The 17,864-nt window shown below is 38.4% G+C and overlaps 1 pseudogene; it reads left to right on the top strand.

Annotated features, from left to right (window-relative positions):
- The first annotated feature begins 1,445 nt into the window (after positions 1–1,445).
- LOC121511232 lies at positions 1,446–15,296 on the top strand (annotated as a pseudogene).
- Positions 15,297–17,864: the final 2,568 nt, after the last annotated feature.

The raw sequence follows: 17,864 nt of genomic DNA, 5'->3' as shown, positions 1-17,864 counted from the left end.
CAATCAATATTCTTGCCTGTCTCTGCAAAATGCTTTGTACTGATGAACATGTAAAACTACGTATACTTCAGAATTACATTCAACAACAAAGGCCCCGTTTATACGACAACGTTTTGCTTCATTTTCTGTTTTCATTTCCAAAAAGTTCCACATTCAGACGGCAACATTTTCAAAATGATCTCCATTCACACGAGACTGCGGGAAACACCAAAAATGATGTAGTGTACATGCCAGGCCAGTAGATGGCGGTGTGACTTTAGTGCCTCACCAGATTCTGACTCAACCAATACGGCCCTCGATCACCTACGGGCTGCCCTTCGACAGCGTGTGGGTCGAGTCAGAATATTGTGCAGGCACGAAATACATCTCCACTGATCCAAGTGATGGTGAGGTAAATCAACACTTTGTTGGAGAGGTACAGTTAAATTCAAAAGAGTGAGGAGCACAAACAGTACACCGGTATCGGCCATCTTTGTTTGGGGATACACGTATGCACTATAAGCCTACTCACGCATGGATATTTACTTCAGCTGCAGTGCGCATGTTCGTTTTCAGGAAGTGCCGTTTTCCCTGTTTACACAGAGACAGAGATGGGGGCGTTTTGGAAAACTTCCACTCTGGAGTGCGTTTCCAGAAAGTTCTGTTTTCAGGCACCAAAAGGCCATTGCCATCTAAACGGACAGCCAAAACGCTACAAAACATTTGCATTTTCACTCGAAAACGTCGTTTAAACGGGGCAAAAGAGATTCTTTCTCTTTTAGCTCATGAACTCAGTGTGTAAGATCCACTGTTTCTGAAAGAGTTTGGACTTTTTTCTCAAAAGTTTATTTCATATAAAGGCTAATAAATGTGCAGTTTGGTGATGGAGATGGTCTTGGAAATGTCTGAGTGTATCCAAAACTGTCAGCCCACATGAAAACCAACCACAAAATGATTTCAGACAAAAATATCCTGCGGTTTAAGCAAACATGTTATTGACAAGCAGATTTCTTTAAGTGTTTGTAATGGTGATTAAGGGTGAGAAATGATTTAAATAAACTGCAGTTTTTTAAATCCAGTCTTGTACTTTTAATTATTTTTTCAAACTATAAAGATAGATCAGGCTTATCAAACTGCTTCTTTTATCTTGGAACTGTAGCAATAGGATGTGAAGTAAGGGGGATGTGACAGAATATTAACATGCATGAATATTTGATAAAAAGTGCTTTTTAGCACGTTTGAGTCATGACTAGATAAGATGTAGACTACATTAGCCTACATGTTTGAAGTGATATTTAGTGCAAGATGATTAGTAGTTAAAATAAATAGTTAAAATTGACCTGCAATCTTTGCATTTTATGTCTTTCCCTTGAATTGAAGAGAAGAGAAGAAATTCTAGTAATTTCTAGTCAGCCCTTTTGACCCTTTGTTTGCTTGTTTCCCCAAGATTCTACAGGAGATTCAGCATGGCTGTCAGTATCCCAGGGGTGATAGCGATGGTTGTCTTCTACCTGCTGGTTCTTGGAGTCGGCATCTGGGCCTCCTTTAAGTCCAGGAGAGAAGAGAGCAAAAGTGCGGCCAACAAAATGGACATGGCTCTGCTAGGAAACCGAGGCATAAAAAAGGTGGTAGGAATCTTCACAATGACAGGTGATGAATTCATTTTGTATTATGCTGGGAAGATTCTAGGCTTAATAACCGTTTTAAATCATGCAACCTTTAAAGCCTGGCTTTAAAGATGGAGATTAGTTGTTTATGTGACATACCAATGAACAAAGTTTGAATAAAGTTAATTTTCAGCTGAATGGCTCTTTTTTATTGTCAGCTATTATAATGTGAAAATATGATAATGTCATTGGAACAATTCCTAATTGGCCTGTAATTCCAAAACACAAATTATATGGAAAACCCTGTAGCTCCTTGTCCATTAAGTAAGCTCATATTATAAATTATAATTCAGAGCTTTGTTCGTTCCCTTTCAGGGTTTCTTTTTCAACATTGATCCTACTTTGCTTCAAACTCAAAGTATAAAGATAGCCTGTTTTTGTGTGCTTTTATATGTTTCAAACATCTCTCCTGTGCACTCATTTCCCTGTCTGTCTGTTTTCATCCTTTAAGCCACGTGGATTGGAGGATGCTTCATTATGGGTACAGCTGAGATGGTTTACAAACCCTCTTTGGGACTGACCTCTGCTGTGCTGATGATTACAGCTAACTCTTTTTCATTTATTTTTGGTATGTATGCAACAACCATTAAATGTTTGAATAGGACATGTGCATGTAGAACTTAGGAGTGAGGGTAAAAATAACAAATACCACATGTAGAGGTTGTTTAGGGTGTTTTTGTCTAAATGTATAATAATAATAATAATAATAATAATAATAATAATAATAATAATAATACATTTTATTTAAGGGCGTCTTTCATGACACTCAAGGTCCCCTTACATAAAGTACAAAAAAGTGCATTAAAACAGGCATAAAAACAAGAATAAAAACAAACAGTAATACAGTAGACAATGCAAAAGATCAGAGGGAGTAGGAGAGTTTGAACAGATGAGTTTTGAGTCTTGTTTTAAAGAGGGGTAGGGAGTCAGTGTTGCAGAGGTCAGGGGGGATTGAGTTCCATAACTGGGGAGCCGAGCGGCTGAATGCTCGGCCCCCCATGGTGACGAGGCGAGCAGAGGGGACAGAGAGATGGACAGAGGAAGAGGATCGGAGGGTACGGGTATGTAATAGAAATGTTAATGAGGTCAGAGAGGTATGGAGGGGCGAGGTTGTGGATGGCTTTGTATGTGTGGAGCAGGATTTTGTATTGAATGCGGTATGTGATGGGGATGCTGCAGGATGGGTGTGATGTGATGAGTGGATGGTGTCCTAGAAATGATACGAGCTTTTGCTCCATCTCAACAGTAAATGAGCTGAAGACAGCAAAGTCTGTTTAGTCCATCACTCTTGCCTTGTCATCATAGTTAGGCCTTGCAAGTTCTAGTCTTCACTTCTCAAAACCTATTTGCCACATTTAGCCCATCTTGCTACTTTTGCCAATTTTTGCCACTTTTAATCAATTTTTAAAACTTTTTGAAAATTTTGTCACTTTTTTGCCCCTTTTAACACATTTTTGCTGCTTTTTACACTTATATTTCCACATATTTCCCACACTAAACCCCCTCTTGCCATCATTGCCCATTTCTGACACATTTCACCCATTTCTGACACTTTTATCAAAGTTGTTGCACTTTTGCACACATTTTTGCCATATTGAACCTCTATTAGCTACTTTTTGCTCTTTTTGCCTTTTTTTCCCACTTGTACCCTTTATTTGCTCCTTTTCCACTTTAACTCAATTTTAACTCTTTTCACTTATATTTGGCCCTTTGCAACCATTTTTTTTCCACTTTTTGCCCATTTTCCTGTCTTTTTTTCACATTCATTTTTTTTTCATTTAAAGGTGTCTCAATTTCTTCTACTTTATTTTCTGTCATCCTTATGTTTGTGCAAATCATGGCTTAGATATGAAGTCTAACATTAATTTCTTATCCATTATGTTCAGCCTGCCTATCCATATTGTTAACAATAAAAAACAAATTCTGTTTGTGCAGCAAAAAAATAAAAAAATAAAAAATTGTGTCTTTGATAAGAGGGGTTATTATTTAAGTCAAAAATAAATTATGGTTATCACAGCTTAATTTTATAGAGGACTAGGATTTTGCTGACCTTCATGGGCCCCAATGTGGCTGGGCCCTAGAAAGATCTCCGCTTTATCCCCTCCATATTGGTAGCCTTGCTGGCAAAGCAAACAGCCAGTCATTTGTGGTGGCCAGTCAGATTTCAGGGAGCCCTTGTCAGTCCTACAACTGGCTCCAACCCTGGAACGCCATTGGTTCTGCTATTTGCTGACAATATAAATAAAAATAGTGTTAAAATTTTGGTTGCCAATATGTGTAAAAATGGCAGTTTTGTCTTAGTTAAGTCATGAAAAAACTTAAATATGACATGTAAAATGTTTACCAAATTAGTATGGTAGCACCACCTTGTACTGAAACTGAGAAGTACAGTTCAGTCAAGCACAAGCTTCATGTTCTCAAGTGGGGCAGATTTCGTTTTATCTTTGGAATTTGTCAATCAAAAATGGACTTCAGGTCACATTAGGCTCTTGGGCCAAAGTTTGGAAAGCTCTGGGTTTTAGGATCAGTGATGTAGGATGGGACAAGGCTACTTAGTAAATTAAAAACAATCACTAAAATTCTGATTTCCAAAGGTAACTAGTGCAATTAGGCATGAATTGAAAAATCATGAAAATCTACTCAAAAGAATTACATTTTGGTGTACATCCAGATACACATGGAATGTTAATTCTATGAGAAAGTCTTGACCAGAGTTCTAGCCAAACTTTCTGAATGTGTATGTATTTTTCTAACAGTATGTAAATCTATTAATCTGTTTCATTTTCAAGGTGGCATTGTGTTTGCCAAGCCTATGAGAGATCAGAAATATGTGACCATGTTAGACCCTTTCCAGATCAAGTATGGGAAAGCAGTTCTGGCCATTCAGTCTCTGACTTCACTTTTCATGGACATTTTGTGGGTGGCTTCAACACTAATCAGCTTAGGTATGTTGTGTATCAATAACTGGTCGATTTTCACACAGTCAAGATTAATAAAACCCATCAAATTTCAGACTATTAAGTCTTAAAAGAATTCGGTTATATCTTGCATTAACATGTAAATGTGATCATTACAGGCTCCACTATGCATGTGATTATTGATTTGCCTTACACCATGAGCGTCTGGATCTCTGCTGCAGTGGTAATAATCTACACACTGCTGGGAGGACTCTACTCTGTGGCCTACACAGACATCATACAGATCACCCTCATCTTCATCACCTTGGTGAGGATGCTAAAATTCTACTTTAAACTGTTTCTTATGTGAAATTTAAGACAGCTTTAAACCAGATTTCCTCTGCATCCCTTGGAAATTCTCAATTTTAAACAGCTGCTCTACTTTTACTTAGGATGTAAAGAAAAAAAATGACTGTAATAGATTTACCTGACTTGGGCTACACTGTGGAAAACCTTTGTCAGTTAACTGAGCATATTGCTGCACACACAAGAAAGTTAAGGCTTAAGACTCTACAGTGCAAATTGAAAACCATATTAACAACATCCAGAAGGACTTAGGTTGGTTGAGATGGGCCAACCTAAAGTGGAAAAGTGTGCACTGGTCCAAAGAGTCCACATTTATAATTGTTTTTGGAAATACTAGCCAATGTGTCCCTGGGCTAAAGAGGAAAAGACCCATTAGGATCATTAAAGACACATAATAGGCATGTATTGGTGCTCATGGCATGGGTAACCTGCACATCTGTGAAGAAACCATTAATACTGAAATGTACATGCAGGTTTTGGGGCAACATATGCTTTGATCAATACAGTGCTTTCTTTTTTTCCTGGGACATCCCAGCTTATTTCAGCAGTACGATATCATGCTGCATTCAGAACGAGCTACAACAGCATGGCTTCACAGTAAAAGAACATGACTGACAATGCAGTCCTGACCTGTCTCCTATTAAAAATGTATAGCACACAATATAGCAAAAAAATACAACGTTGAAAACACAGTAATTCTGTTCAACTTAAGATGTACATCAGGCAAACGTGGGTAAGAATTCCATGTTTGATTCTGCAACAATATGTGCCTTCAGTCACCTGACATGTGCAAAGTGTCCTTAAAGAAAAGGTGACATAACAGTGAACATGCTCCTGTCCCAGCTTTTTTGGAACATGTTGCAGGCATAAAATTCAGAATGTTTCTAGAATTTTAAGATTAAATATCTTGTCTATATAAACCACACTATTATTTCTTTTTTTTTTTTCTTTTTTTACATTTATACACAATGTCCCAACTTTTTCAGAATTATTTTTGTCTGCCTAACAAGCTTGGCTTCAGTTGTCTTAGATTGTATGTAGGTTTTTTTTATGACTATTAAAAAATGTTAACAGATGTTTGCATTCCCATCTGAACCTACAGTAGATTTCTGCCTTGTGTTTTGTTTCTTTGTAGTGGGTCTGTGTTCCTTTTGTCATGCTAAATCCCTCCTCAGAAGACATTGCCAAGACAGCATGGAACAACACCTTTCAAGCTCCCTGGGTTAATAAAGTGGACGGAGAGCTTGGCTGGACAAGGATGGATACTTTCTTATTTCTGGTGAGTGCAGAGATGGGCAACGTTTCGTATTATGAGGGCCGCATTAATTTTAATGTCAATGGCGAAGGGCCGGATATTTTACATTGTTGGATTTGATTAAAAGACACAGAATTAAATAAATTTAATTTTTTTTTTTTTTCAGTGCAGTGGCAATGTTATTTTACTTGCATATTTGTTGTTTTCACAAGTGCATTTAGTGATGGATACAAAAAGTTTAGTGAAAAACTTGCAGCCAATAAAATCTACTGAAAATAGAAAAGAAACTAAATTTAAAAAATTATATCAAAGAAATTTAAGAATATTAAATAAAGATAAATCAATATAGAAAAAATGGAAATATATTTTAAACAAAATAAAAATTAAAAGAAAAAATGAAAAAAGATTTTAAGAAGTAAATAAATTAAAAATACCACATTTATAATCAAATCAAAAACCTAAAAAAAAACCCCACAAAAGTTAAAGAAGAAAATGAAAAAAAGAATTCAAATGAATTATTAGTTGAGATTTTAAAAATGAATAAAAAAAAATCAAATTGGAAAGGAGTTTAAAATTGTTTTAATAAAATAAAAATAAAAAAAATAAACCATGTATTGGTCGTGAAAGATTATGAGATAAATGTTTCTTTTTTAATGGTAGATGTTTTTCCTGTTTTCTATAAGTTTATTATTTATTGGTATCTGAAGTTGAATTGGGGGCTGCACTGAGTGATGTGCGGAGCTACATGTGCCCCTGGGCTGCCAGTTGCCCTCTGTGAGGTGAATTCATTTAAAACTTCTGAAATACTCGTGTTTTTTACTTAAGTGAGAAAATCCTTCCTAATCAAATGCTGCACATTGAAACTTGTCTGTCTACGTCTTTTATTAAAAAACCACAGAGCATGAAGTAAAGAACTGTATTTGATGTGATCAACTTCATTTTCAGTTTGAAGAGAATTGTGAATCAGGAGAGTTGAAAATGTTTCCAGAATAGAAAAAATAAAACTTGAGAAAAAATCTGGAGAACCCAATAGTAAACATACAGTGCTTAACAAATTTATTAGACCACCCTAACCCTAACCAAAGTAAGGTTTATGCCACAGCTGCCCTAAATTAACAGCATTGGTAATAACCAAAATCATTTTTTGTGTTTCTGCAACGGTTAATACATCAATATGTAGAAGCTCTTTAACTGAAATTATATTTTTAATGCTAAAATATAATTATTATTGTTATCCATGAATTTTCAAATTTATTGATTTACAAAAAAACTGAAAAAAGTAAAGCACATTAATATTTTTTGATTAATATGTCAAATTATAGTTATTTACTTGCATTCCTGAACATAAAAATGAGTTTTAGTGGTTGAATGTTATGTTTGATTGATTTCTGACTTCTCAGAGAAGCCCAGTGAGCCGGCTCAAATTTGGTTGAATTCAGTTTGAAATCCCTCATTCCTGTTCAAAATGGTAAAAGGTGGAGAGCTCACTGAAAATGAAAGAGTCTGCATTAAAGCACTTCATGATGCTGGATGGTCTTTGAGACAAATATGACAGGTGGTCTAATAACTCTGTTAAGCACTGTATATGGGTTTTCAAGAGTTGATTATTTTAGTGGACTAAATAAACATTTTTTATTACTTAATATATCCTGTAAAACTTAACCTGACGACAGTGTAATAATTTTAAACAGGAGTTAAGTTAGCCAGGGCCTCAATGCTTGTGCATTTTCTCCACATGTGGTTGTGATCTGGAGCCATAAGACTGATGGATTTCAGCTGAATTTTGGATCATAGTTTGCTGGTTCTGTTCAGGGAAGAAAAGCTTGTTAAGTGAACCTAAGTGATAGGATTAGGAGTCTGGATATCCTGAAGGAGCTCAATATAAATAGCTGCTCCTTTACGTTGAAGGAGTCAGTTAACTCTTTAAGCATCAAAGTCGCAAGATTGTGACAAGCAACATTGCTGAATTAAACAGGCTAAAGCTGCAAATATGCTAATGTTTGTACTACTTTACACCAGGAGATGGTGGACATGAGTAACTTCAATCTGAGCAGCATTTGTGGGTGTGTTTCTATTCAAAGTTTTAGAGAGCTAGAGTTTGAAAGACGTACGCCTGGTTGAGGAGACGAGGAAGTGGTAGTAGTGGTTGTAGTCGGAGCAAGATGAGAGAAAGAGAGCAAATTGTAGCAAGAATACTCACAATGCTGGGAGGTCTGTTCACCGTTGAGGTATATTCACCGAAGAGGAATATTCACCCCCTGACGATGACATTCAGTTGTCCGGTGAGACCGAAACTGATGGTGCGTCTGTGAGCAGTGAAAGCGAGTCTGTGCGCCATGACAGTCCACAAGCAGCACATACCGAAGCCGATGCTCTTCCTCTCCGTGGCCGGGGTGGGAGTAATTGGCGCATGCCGAGGAGGGGATGCGGTGGGGGTAGCAGGGGTGGTCAAAACACCGCAAATGTTGACAGAAGTAGCAACGGAGGTGGCAGAAGCCATGGGAGAAAATGCATAGCCAATGGTGGTGGAGTCAGCAGGGCTGTTTACAGTTGATGTCAGAATATGCTAATTAGAGGAGTGAATTTACTCCCATCACAAACTTTGGGTCATACTGAAGATTTTTCTCATTTGCAGTATGCCTTTATCCAGGGTTGCCAACTCTCACACTTCTGGCGTGTGACTCACGCTTTCTCCTCCTGTCTCACGCTCACACGCCACTCAAACTATTCTCACGCTAGAATCAAACGCTTTGGCGCTCTCACATTACTCTCTGATTGATGGGCAATGTTTATCCCGGTGTTGACTGGACGGCTGCTCAAGCTAACGGCCCTAGGCCTGTAAATAACTAGCCAATCACGGTACAGTTGGGCGGGAGTTGACGTCCAGCCACTTCAGAACAGCGGCAGATCGCAGCAGCAATTATACCAAGGTAAACAATTAGTCTGCGTCAGACTCCCATGATTCATCAGCTCTTTGAAAAGCTCCTTATAGCTTTAAGTCAGCACATTCTGATATTTTATAAAGACTTTAGTCCAGGTGGAGCTTATATAAATACAAACATATGCTTATTATCAGTGAAATATCTTTTCTTCTGACACTATAAAGACCTTTTTCTGTATTTCATCCCATTGAACACAATAATCCACCAATTCACTGTTTTATTTCAACTATGGATAGATTGATCATCAAATGTTTTGGATTGTGGCTCTTGCAATAGTATTTTTAAGACAATGTGGCTCCTGGGTAGACTAAGGTTGAGTACTGCTGGAATAAATGCTCTGTAAGGTACAAAGGATATTAGCTGAATGGGCTAACAGTTAACCATTAGCTAGCTTATGTTAATGTGACCAAACGTCCTCTTTTGCTCCGGTAGCAGTAAGTTTTTCTGTGCAATTGATTATGTAGCAACCATGTATGTTTTGAAGAAAGACTTACCAACTGTGTTACTGCAGATGAGCATACTGAAATACTTTAAGAAGGTGAGAGAGAGGAAGAGACGAGGGACTGGCGCTAGCAGACAGAGGCAGCAGGAATGGGACATCGTCAGAAGAGAGGGAAGATAAAGATCATGAGACTCAGGTACAGTCTTCAGAAATGAGACCATCGCAGGTGAACTAAGCTCACAACACCATCTAAGATTTCATAAGTGGCCAACCTAACAAGTTTTTCTCCCCAATTAAATTTATGGCATTGTGAGCATGGCCTCTGCGGTCCATATCTATTTTATTCAAGGTTTGCTAGCAAATAACGAAGCACAGTAAATTGTTGTTTATCACACTCATATCCTTCAATAATTGTTACTATTATTTGTGTATGTGTGTGTATGTGTGTGTTAGGGCCTGTGTAAGACACATACTTTTTAAACCCTAATGGTGAAATGAGTCCGAATACGTCGCCATCATTGAGTGCGTGCATGCATAATGAACAAAAATCTCACTCCAGCCAGCAACCCAAAGTTGGCAACCCTGCTTTATCTCTAACCACTTTCAAGCTAAAGCCTTTTGAAATCTTGATATCAAAATTGAATATTTTCTAGAAAAGCTGTCTTAACTAAAGGGTTAAGGTGGATCGGGCATCTGATCAGGATGTCTCCTAGTTGCCTCCTGTGGAAATCTGGGCACATCCAACTGGGAGGAGACCTTGGGGCAGACCCAGAACTCACTGGAGGGATTATATATATCTCATCTAACCTGGGAAGACACAGAGGGATGTCTGTGTTGACTGGCTAAAGGCTCACTTATACTCCCTTTACGTACGAAAATGTATACGTCCCTTTCAAACGATGTTACCGTCACTGCTCACATACTTCCATGCGTCCTGGACGTTGGCATGGATGTTAACCAATACATCCACCAGGGGGGGCAGCCCAGAGTCAAAAGGTTATGACAACAACAAACTCAAAAACAAACATGGTGACTGTGGAGGAAGTATTGATAATGTACCTCTTGCTTAAAAGACAAAAACGGAGGCAGCATTTCTAACTAACTCGCACAACTTTTCTTCAACTTTTCCTTTTTCTTCTTCATGTCTCACTAGAGCTACATATCAGGTAGTGACAGCAACACTGCTCCCACAGTTTGTGGTGGTACTGCTCCATTTGGCCCATATCCATAAGCTTTATGGAAACATGCAGAAATACGGACGAAATGAAAGCGAGCACGAACAGAAGGCTCCATCCGTGTCCGTATTTAACGTTGAGCATAAATGGGCCTTAAGTCTTAACTTTGCAGGACAACTGATGGATGTGTATGAACTTTGATAGTATTAGCGCAAATGATTTGTATGACTAGAAACTAAATCAGAGAGGGTAGAGGGAATAATAGATTGTCCATCCCATATTAGTACAATATGTAATCTCAGTAAATCCCCCCTGAGAAGGAAATTGATTAAATGTGAATGATCTTTTTTAAGGCCTTTGGAAACATTGGATGTCAAGCTTTTCATCAGAGGATCCTGTCTGCAGCGTCTTCATCCTCAGCAAGGATCACCTGCTTTGCTGCTGCTTTTGCAATCATGATATTTGGAATTCCTCCCATACTGATCGGTGCTGTGGCTGCTTCGACAGGTAGGAGTTCCTCAAAAAAATAACATGTTTATGGAAAAGTGGTGGTTTTTTGTTTTGTTTTTTTGGGGGGTTTTTGGAATTTTGTGACAGATGAGCAATATTATTTTTTGAATTGCCAAAATTTGATTTTGAGTTAAGAGAAACTAAGTCACATGTCCACATCATGCATTACTAGCTATATTTCAATCAAGTTTAAAATCAATTTTGAGATTTGACTGATAATGACATTTTTTGATGTGGGATGACACTACAGTGTAAGTTTGATATTATTAAACTCTTAACTTACAGAGTTTTTCTTAAAAAAAAAAAAAAAGTTGTTAGTGGAAATAAAGAATCAATTTTATCCTAAGTTTTGTATAGAAAGAGCTTAAATCAGAATTCAACTCCATGCTCTTCCATAATATTTTCTCCTCCATTTGATCTCTGCTGTTGTGCTCTTCTGACAGACTCTAGGTGGAAACTGTGGAGGAAGTCTGAGCTCATCAAGCATGTTTTTCAGGACAACTTCAAAACTCAAATTCAAGTAATCATGTTAACTCTCTCCACACCAGTTGGATTGTGGTGAACTCAAAAGATGTCTGTAAAAGAAAAAACAAGTCAGTTGTTTTGTTAATCTATAAGAAGAAAGTTTTTAAAATGTTGCATTGCATGAAGTCCACTTTGGCACAGAATTACACAAATGCTGCTTTGTTTTTTCTTCAACATTTGCAAGAAATGGCCAGTCATTGTCCTCAATCTAGATTATATGTAGCCTACAGGTGCGTCTCAAAATAAGAATTTCAAGAAGGTTTTTCTTTCCCATAATAAACCTGCATGCAGTCATGAGTTTCAGGCATGTAGAGCGCTAAAGATTCATCACAGGGCATGATGTGCCACAACCTGGGATACATTGGACAAGCTGAAGGCTGCTATCAAAGAAACCTGGGCTTCATAACACCCCAGCAGCAGTGTTGCCAGGTCTGTGTGACAAAACCAGACCCAATGGCAGATAAAGACTAGCCCAAAACCAATCCAATGACCGATAAAATTAGCCCAAATCAAGCCCAATGCTGAAATTCAAAGAGTGTAAATAGAGTAGTTTTTCTGCTACAGATATTAAATACACATACACAAGACACAGGGGTGCAACTACCTATTATGAGAAGCTTTTCAAAGAGCTGATGAATTATGGGTGTCTAGATATTTATATTTCATATTTGGACGTGTACTTTAGTTATGTGACTCCGTTAACTTAAAGGGATGCTTTCTAATTTTTTCCTCTAATTTTTGACACTTTTAGCTAAAGGGGGAGGGTGCCCATGTTTTTTCTTTGCCCTGGGCCTCCAAATGGCTAAAACCGGCCCTGCCTCACACCTGCAGCTGCCCCTCACAAATTGTTCTGCTAGTTTGTTGCTTTCATTTTTCTCTTTCTGCCCTTTTGACAGTATTTATTATTAGTGCTTTAAAGCTCAAATAAAACACCCACATTTGGACAAGTTTTACTCAATTTTACATTATTTTAAGATGTGATCCGTGTGTGTTTGGCTCGTTGATGAAGATGCGCATCACAAAAGTCATCATAAAATACAAGTATGGGAGAGCATTGGCAGGAAATGACTAAAGAAATGTGTTAAAACGAGGGCATTAGAAGCTCCAACACAAGGCAGCACACCTTTATGAAGGTATTATGGACTTACTGAAGAGACGCGCCGTCAGCGGACTTCCTCTGCGCTCTTTAATGCACATTCCTCCATCCTGGGCAAACCCAACGGTAATAATACATAAGCTTTCATTTAAAGTCAGTTAAAGTCCATCTTCTTTGTGTGGACTTAGATTTATTGATATGACTTGTTGCAGTCTTTAGGCTACTGCTGACAGTTTTCACCTTTATAGAGGATTTCGGGAGGATTTTTTTTTTTTCAAGTAAGGCTCATAAGAGCCACGATTCAAATGAAAGCACCCGCGTGCTCGAGAGGGCGTGCACTGGAGTGCCTATAGTATGTGTGTGTGGAGCGAGAGGAGGGGAGGTGAAGGAGCAGAGGGGCGTCTAATCAGTGACGTGCCTCTGTTATTGATCATATTGTTTACACATGCACAAACAGCTGTTAAATACAGAAAATGCTGACTCAAAATAATATTACCCCCATCGCTTTGGCGCCCCCATGCGCCGTATATAGTGCATACCCACTTTTTGTGCCACTGACAAGACATAAAAATGGGTCTGCTCAACCCACGGACAACAAAATCTACCTGCGGCAGTACGTTAAAAGTAGCCCAATTCCGCGGGAAAACCGTGGACCTGGCAACCCTGCCCAGCAGTGCCACGGACTGATTGGCTCTTGCCACAGATGTAGTAATTTGTGCAGAAGTGGCAATGACCAAGTACTGATTGAATATATGAGCATTCGTGTCAAGAAGGTCAACATTCCTGAATCATAAATTCCTTTTTTTATTGGTGTTTTGTAATTTTCTAATATTTGGAGATAGTTTATTTCTTTTATGCGCTGTACGACAGAACCATCAAGATTGAAACAAAACAATTTTTGAAATATTTCACTTTGTATCTGATCGATCTTGAATAAATGGAAGTTTCACTTTTTGTATGAAATTATAGGGAAAAAAAAGTTTTTCATTATATTCTAATTTTTTGAGATGCACCTGTAAATGGATGCCTTAAAATCTGCTTTGAATGGTAATCAGTCAGTGAACTTTTATTCGTGTAGAATTAAGTCACATTATCTCAAGACCATTTACAAAGAATTGGTCTAGAATCTTTCTTTAAATTAATACACAGAGATGAAGAATAGAGAAAAACTTAAATAGCTACACCAACAGCTAGTCTCATGTCTAGTGTTAATTTTTCAACACCGTATTCATCTGGTTTATTTAGAAGTCTTTATGGTACATAATATCTATATTCTGATTGAAGGACCCTCAGTTTGGAAAAGTGGCAAGATTAAAGTAAAAACATGCTTAGCCTGTTCCTTCAGCCAAAGTGATTTCCTCCCTAACATCATGTCTGATTGGATAATTTGACAAAGTATTGATTAAAAGATACTTGATACGAATGTCTGTGCAGCTTCAGAGCTCTTATTGCTGTGGTCTGTGAATACTTCAAGAACATTTCCAGTGGTCATACTAAAAAGTTCATAGTTTAACAATTTTCCATATCTTTGTTTTATTTTTGCCAGACTGGAACGCTACCTCTTATGGTTCTCCCTCTCCATTGGAGCGTGGGGAGGGGGCCATGATCCTGCCTATCTCCCTGCAGTACCTTACCCCAATGGCCATCTCTATCATTGGTACTGGAGCCATTGCTGCTGCTGTGATGTCTTCGGCTGACTCTGCTCTGCTCTCTTTTGCCTCCATCTTTACTTCTAACATTTACGTGACTCTCCTAAGGCCAAAGGTGAGATAAAAAGATAAAAACAACACATAAATAAATTTCTAAACAAATTTATGATTCTCCTCAAGAATAACAGACCGGAGTCCTGAACTTTGTTGCACCTGTTTTGTTGTTTCATTTTGATCTAGGCCTCTCAGAGAGAAATCCAGTGGGTGATCCGTGCTGCCGTGGTTTCAGGGGGCTTGCTTGGTACCACACTTAGCAATCTCCAAAACAAGTATTGTAGTTATGGTGTTCCTTGGGTCTGATGCAGCCTATATACTGATCTTCTCTCAGCTCATCTGTGCTCTATTCTTCAACATCACCAATGCATACGGAGCTATTCTGGGCTGGATTGTAGGGTTGGGGATAAGACTGCTAAGTGGAGAGCCATCAGTTGGGCTAGCACCACTCATACATTTCCCAGGATGCACTCTTGAAGACGGTGTTTACGTCCAACATTCTCCAGTGAGGACCATCGCCATGCTGGCGGCCTTTTCAACCAACTTGTTATTCTCCTACCTGGCTGCTGAGCTCTTTAACAAAGGCCAGCTTCCTGAGAAGCTGGATGTGTTCAAAGTGAAAGCTCAGCACTCACCAGAGTCTCTGACACCCATAGGTGACGAAAAAGGATATGATGACGAGGGGAGAGGGGGAAAAGATTGTCACCAAGATTCCTCAGAGCCAATGATAAACACCTGATGTTAAATATTCTCTATGCAGTGCTTTTATTAAAATGGTATGTTAGGTGGGATGACATATTTAGAGCCTTATAAGTTTGACTGTGGCTCAAAGGGGGACGTCTTCAACTTTTGAAGCTTTGGGCTATTTCAGTTTTTTTAAGTTTATTGATGAAAACAGCTAAGCAAGAGCCAGAAAGACTGTATAACACTTTTAAGCTGTCAGTGTTCATTAAAAATGACAAAAAAAGAGCATTATCCATTGCACCATACCAAACACACCTAGGCCATCAAGTTAAACAATCCATTTTGTACTCATAAACTCAAAAGACATCAGACATCAGACCCATGTCTTCAGTATAATGGTTGGCAGGTGTTAGCTACCAAGGTAGAGCCATGCTAAAATATCAGTAGCCGTATTTACTTCCATGGCATAGCTCCAGCTGTATTTATAAGAAGTGACACAAGCAAAATTTCCAGTGATTAGGAAGACAGCACTGTCCTTGCAAAGCCAATGGATTTGCTGGACTCTGTGTCTGTCGTCAGGCAAATACATCTTGAAAAGCTTCAATCCATAACATTTGGTTTGGACCAATCAGTGCCATTTGAGGAGAACAAAGGTGGTAGCTCCAGGTGAGGTTTAGTTCTACTGTGAGATGATGGCAGTGACTTCCACTTAGTTACTTGGATGTAGAGAGACGTTTTTGTGGGACTCAACAGTCCCTGAAGGGGGAGTTGTGGTGTGGAAATGTATACCATGGCAGCTGGTGAAGCGATTAGCTCAGATTTATCTTTAGTATAGTGGCAGAACTGGGACACATTTATTTGTTTAAACAAGAGAAAAGAGCCACACTGAAAGTTTTCAGGACAGAAAAGTTGTTGTTGTTCTTCTGCCAACCTGGTTTTGATACAAGTTTTTTTTTTTTTTTTTTTTTTTGTCCATTCTTGTAACTTCTAATCCATTTGTTCTGTTTTAATAAAAGGGGTTCCCATTTTGAAGAAGGCTATATAACACAAAATAAATAAATAAATTATTTGTTGTTTTGATAAGAGTGGTTGTTATTCAGGAAAAAAATGGTTATCACAACTTAAATTCAGATGGATCACCTCCATCTGGCTGGGCAAGGGGAAAGCTCTCTTTGGAGTGACCTCAACTGGATTTTTATATTTGACATAATATCACTATCAGTAACTTCTGGCAAGTTCACCAGACACAGCAAACTCAAGATGATTAAAAAATGTGGGCAAGAAGTTTTATGCTGTGCAGGAATAGCTGAGGTAGAGTATCTGACAGGAGGGTAGACCTGTGGTTAGAAAACATCTACTGCATGTCCTGCAGAGTTTCTTAGTTGGAAAAATGGAGTATATAGTTTGTTTCCTTGAGGTCAATCAACTATAGAAGCTGTCCCATCATCTTTTTCAGTATTTTACATCAGGCAAAGCTCATAGTGGAGTAGTGTGACAGCTCTGGCAGGACTGTTAGTGATGTCACTCATCTGTGTTAACCTCTCAGACTGAGAAAAGGAGACCGAAGTAGCAACACTTTACAGGCTGCTGAGAGGCTAACTCTCAAAAAAAACAGATTCCCTTTTGAATCAATACACAATCTGTCTATTGATTACCTCAATTTTTCTCCATACAGAGGGACCAAACCTGACCCCCGAGGTCATTTTTTGTGGCCCTTAACGCAGACTTATTATGCTTAAAGATGATTTGTGATAAATTATGTACAGTTATTTAACTTATAGGATCATCCATCACATTTATTTCCCAGTTCCCAGGAAGACTAGCTGTGCTCTAGGGCAGTGGTTCTCAAACTGTGTGGCAAGACTCACTGGTGTGCCTTGAGCCAAGTCTTGGTGTGCCATGGGAATATGTACAACCATAAGCAATTACTACAACTATACAATAACTTTGGGTTCAGTCAGGACCACTCTATCAAGAAACACATGATGTGTGGTTATGAATATTTTTTCTTTATTAGCATTTATGACATTGATAAAGTCAGAGGTAGAATAAAAGAGGAGCTGGGGTGGAGGAGGGCTGTAAAGAGTCTGGCAGAGGGAGCAGCAAAGTGTTGCCAGGCAAGAGCAGTTTAAATATTGCAGCAAGTGTGCAATTTGCCAATAGTGTGCTCAGAATGAATCAGCTGATGTCAGCTGATAAGGGCTTGTGTGAGATAAGCAGCACCTTGGCTCCGTGGCCTGCCTGAACTCATGCTATACACTTAATTTATTGTAATATGTAAGAGGCTATTTTGTATAGATATGGTTTTGGTGTGCCTTGAAATTTTGGTTTGATCTTAGGTGTGCTATGGGCAAAACAAGATTGAAAACCACAGCTTTAGGGTACAGCTTAAAGGGGTCCCCAACATGGTGGCAGCTGGTCTGCCAAACCACTGACTACTTACCCCCAAAAAAGCAAAAACAAATATAAAAAAAGACACAGTCAATAATTTATGTGTATAATACAAAAAAAAAAAACACACTGACAGTTATACAATAGAAGTATCATTGTAATACCTACTACCTATCTTCCGATTTGTGATTAATAGTTTAAGTTGCCTTTAGTACCTCAGTGAAATAAGAGA

This window comes from Cheilinus undulatus, linkage group 6 (genome assembly GCF_018320785.1).
Source record: "Cheilinus undulatus linkage group 6, ASM1832078v1, whole genome shotgun sequence".
Lineage (NCBI taxonomy): Eukaryota > Metazoa > Chordata > Actinopteri > Labriformes > Labridae > Cheilinus > Cheilinus undulatus.
Note: the sequence above shows the minus strand (reverse complement) of the source record. Positions and strands in the feature narration are given on the sequence as shown.